Source organism: Lactuca virosa, chromosome 2 (assembly GCF_052849685.1).
Source record: "Lactuca virosa cultivar CGN04683 chromosome 2, Lactuca_virosa_CGN04683_v6, whole genome shotgun sequence".
NCBI lineage: Eukaryota > Viridiplantae > Streptophyta > Magnoliopsida > Asterales > Asteraceae > Lactuca > Lactuca virosa.
Window position 1 is genome coordinate 290,217,169 of NC_136427.1, and position 4,879 is coordinate 290,222,047.

Consider the following 4,879-nt stretch of genomic DNA (forward strand, 5'->3'; position numbering starts at 1 on the left):
CAAGGCACATTACAGGTCATCTACAAACATTTAAATCCCGTCCAACCAGCTTGCTATCAATTTATTCCATTAGATAATTCCTTGTTTATCGCATTGACAACAACAATTGGTTTGTAATGTGACGATCTTTTTAAGCCACCAAACTTTTCATTAAGTGAGAAGCATGACATTATAAAATGATTTGAGTTAAATCTATTCGAAATACTATATCTATTTGTAGCAAGTGTAAAAGTTAAATAGCAATTTAAAAGAATGAGTAATTCAAAGTTGTTCCTCTCCTTTTCCCTTATTTTTTCCTTCATCTGTTTTGCTTCTTCCTCTTTTTTCAATACCACTAAAAATGCTCTTCTCAACAGACCCTTGCGTTGCTTCTCTTTAAACAAAGACTCCCCTCAATCAATTTCAAGGAATATGATCCCCAATATAACGCTGCAGGTGAAATGTTGTTTAGTTTTGATTATCATCCAATTATGATGAACTGGAGCACAAGTACGGATTGTTGCAACTGGGATGGCATCACCTGCAACCACTTCACCGGTGATGTTATTGGTATTGACCTGAGTTATGGTATGCTACAAGGTACCATCCACCCTAACACCACCCTTTTTGATCTTCCTCATCTACAAAGGCTCAACCTTGCATATAATAATTTTAATGCTTCCCAACTTCCTCGTGAAATTGGTAGGTTTTCAAATAGTCTCACACATCTCAACATCTCTTCATGTGGGTTTACCGGTGATATTCATAGGGAAATTGTTGGCGATTTGTTGTCATCAATATTATTTAAGTGTAATGGGATTACTTTGTTGACCAAAAGTGATCTTGATAAATATTAAACAAGTAAGGAAGGTGTGGAGTACACACTTGTTTAAGTTTGATCAAGTTTCAAAGTAGACTATCATTTAGGGGCGAAGCCCCTAAACGAACGGGGGTCCGGGGGCAACGCCCCTGGGAGCGGGGTCCAAGGGGCAGAGCCCCTGAGTGGCTAAGGAATTTGATTTATGAAATTCCATTGTGGCCCAAACCGATATCTACCATTTCTATAAGATGTGATAGTGCTGCAACCTTGGCTAAGGCTTATAGTCAAGTGTACAATGGAAAGTCTAGACATTTAGGTGTTAGACATAGCATGATTCGTGAGCTCATCATGACTGGTGTGATATCTGTGGAGTTTGTAAGAACTCAGTTGAATTTAGCCGATCATCTAACCAAAGGGTTAGCAAGAGATCTTGTGCACAAGGTGGCTGTAGGGATGGGCTTAAAGTCCACTTAAAATCTTTTATATTGAGATACCTAATTCCCATCTAATGTGATATTAGATGTTGGATTCAATGTGGAAAGCTTGATATTTGAAGATTGGAACACATTATTATCATCATCCCAAGTATGTGTTCAATACTGCAAGTAAAGGAGGTTGAATTTATATTCTTAATAGTTCTTTTGAAAAATTGCATTTGCAGGTGCAAGAATAAAAGGACTACCTATATAAGAATGAAGTTTAGTTGCTTCAAGAAGTTAAGACTTGGCTTTGATATGCTTATTGAAGGATGGGACACAAGCTAGTAAAATATAGTGTCAAGTTAGCACTTATGATAAGGTAAACTGTTGTGTGTATTATCTTCATGTATTCACTATGGATAGAAAGGGTTCAATCCTTAGTGACACCCTGATATTCGAATATTTGGATTGTGTAATATACTAATGTGAAATTCAATCGTCACAACATTTCATTTATGCATCAGTTTGTTGGTGTTATGTTTCATTTTAAGTTAATCATGATTACACTTAAATGGGGGAGGTTTGTTGGTGATTTGTTGTCATCAATATTATTTAAGTGTAATGGGATTACTTTGTTGACCAAAAGTGATCTTGATAAATATTAAACAAGTAAGGAAGGTGTGGAGTACACACATGTTTAAGTTTGATCAAGTTTCAAAGTAGACTGTCATTTAGTGGCGAAGCCGCTAAACGAAGGGGGGTCCGGGGGCAGCGCCCCTGGGAGCGGGGTCCAAGGGGCAGAACCCCTGGCTGGGGTCAAGCTGCCAGGTCAGCGCGAGAAATTTTTATATAGGGTATGTTACTATATTAAAAATGCATCAGAAAATCGGATTTGTAGAGAATTGACCATTGTTTGACCCTTATCCAAACTTCCATTTTTATGTCAGTTTTTATAGTTTTATGACAGTTTTCAGACAAAGATCATAAAGTCGGTTTTGGTCTCATTTCTGGTACATACGAAACTATCATCAAAACATTCTAAGTTCTTGTCTCTCTGAGTCTTATCCGATTAAAGCATATTGGGAGTACCACCCAAATACTTTAATCTGAAAGTGTTTAACACAATTCTTAGAATTCCAAGCCTTTCTATACCCCAATTTCTAACAGAAATCTTATTTCTCCCTAAATTGGTTTCTTTTGATCTCTCTTCAAATAATGGATTGCAAATGCATCCGTATGTTTTAAATAATCTGCTACAAAATTCAACTCATTTGAGAGAGGTTGCCATGGCTCATGTTGATATAGGTTGGGTTTTACCCACTTATATTAATATCTCTATTTCTATAAAATCACTCGATCTTAGCTGGACTGGTTTGCAAGGGAAATTACCTGATAACATCTTCAATCTTCCATATTTGGAACAACTTGACTTGTCAGCTAATTGGCTCCTCACTGGTCCATGGCCCAAAATTAACACGAGCATCAACATTCCTCTCAAGTTGTTGGCTCTTGGAAATACCAATTTATCAGGAGAAACATTCGGCTCAATTGGCCATCTCACATCCTTGCAACATTTGGATCTCTCTTCTATAGTTTGTTTGGGCTGTTTCCCAAATCCTTATTACACCTAACACATCTCACTACTCTTGTTTTAGAAGGTAACATGCTTAATGGCACGTTGCCTTCTTTGTTGTTTACTCTTCCCTTAATAGAAGAAATCAATCTTGGCTTTAACTTGAGTTGTTCAAGTGTTGTTCATTAAAAGTGTTACTCCTTCGTCAGAACCTATTTGATGGCGAGGTTAATCACGGATTGAATTCTTCGTTATTTATCCAACTTGTTAACCTCAATTTCCTAGACCTTCAATCAAATAGTTTCAAAGGTGTACGAAATTTCGAAACTTTGTTATCAAGCCTACCAAACCTTACAGGACTCGATCTCTCCTATAGTGGCTTAACTGTTCTCAACAACAATTCTACCACCTATGTCAACCCTAATTTTTGGTTCTTAAATTTGGCATCTTGCAACCTAAATGCGTTTCCAAAGTCCTTACAAGCTATGAAAAATCTTCAATATTTATTATTATTATATGGCAACAACATAAAGGGTCGCATTCCCGATTTGGCTGGAGAGATAGGAGGAAATCGGTTGATTGCTGTGGATCTCTCAAATAACTCCATAACAGGCTTGCCACAGTTTCAGTGGGATGGAATAAATCAACTATCCATCCAGTCCAACATGATTCAAGGACCATTCCCTCCATCAATTTGCGACATGAGCAATCTACAATATCTCGATCTGTCCAATAATAGTTTTGATGGAGTGATTCCACAATGCATTGGAAACATCAGCTCTCTTGGGATGCTGCATTTGGGGGCCAATCTTTTCAATGGCACCATTCCAAATGCATGTACAGATTATAGACAGTTGACGTGGTTCATTTTGAATAAAAATCAATTTGAAGGAGAGATTCCCACTTCTTTGTCCAAATGTAGAAATTTGCAAATACTTGATTTGGGAAACAACCATTTGTATGGCACATTCCCTGGCTGGTTATCAAATCTTCCAAGGTTGCAGGTTATTGTTCTCAAATCAAACAATTTTCATGGTCCGATTGAAACATCTTCAAAAATTAAACTCCCATTTCCACTTCTGCGAGTTCTCGACTTATCTCATAACCAGTTTGCTGGACATCTCCCAACGAAATATTTTCAATATTTCAATGCCATGAAGGACGTGGTAAGGACAGGATCAACTCCAGAATATTTGCAGCTGAGAGGCAAGTATTACTTTGTGATTGTTGGAGTGAAAGGTCATCAGCTTCCATTTCCACAACTTTTGGTTGACTACACGATTATTGATCTATCAGTAACAAATTTGAAGGAGATATTCCGGATACCGTTGGCACTCTTAACTCACTTAAAGTGCTCAACTTATCCCATAACGACCTCAATGGTGGAATCCCACATACTCTGGGTAGTCTCTTGGAGATTGAATCATTGGACCTATCATGGAACAAACTTACAGGTTACAGGAGAGATCCCTCGAAGTCTTTCAAACATCACTAATCTTGCAGTGTTAGACTTCTCACAAAATCATATTGTAGGACGTATTCCACAAGGAACACAATTCAACACGTTTGAAGGGAGGTCTTTTGGAGGGAATTTGGGATTGTGTGGGTGTCCGTTGACCAAGCATTGTGAGCATCCACGTTCCCCACAACTTGAAGTTACTGATGGTGATGGAGATGAAGATGAGAGTGGGTTTACATGGAAAGTGGTGATGTTAGGATATGGATGTGGCACCCTACCTGGATTGGTGATAACATATGTCGTGTAATCATGTTGTCAACTGGAAAACCAAAGTGGTTAAATGCAATATTAGATGCATCAGAGCATATGATCCGGACAAGGAAAAAGAAAAGAAGAAGATATGTATTTATCGGGAAATGAAACTAGTTTCCGTATGGTACGTGTTACACATGTTTTCCTTTTGACCAAATCATGCTAAGCGCCTTATGGTGCGTTTAATTATGGAAAAATGGGCCATTTTCCAAGAAAAATTTAGAAGAAAATTGAGAATTTTGAAAATGTGTTTTCCTAAATTTTTCATGAAAATTAAAATTTTCCGGTTTTCAAAATTACAAAGAACTTAAAAAATT

The 4,879-nt window shown here is 37.5% G+C and overlaps 1 pseudogene; it reads left to right on the forward strand.

Moving 5' to 3' along the window:
* The first annotated feature begins 244 nt into the window (after window positions 1-244).
* Window positions 245-4,670, forward strand: LOC145158634 (receptor-like protein 40; annotated as a pseudogene).
* Window positions 4,671-4,879: the final 209 nt, after the last annotated feature.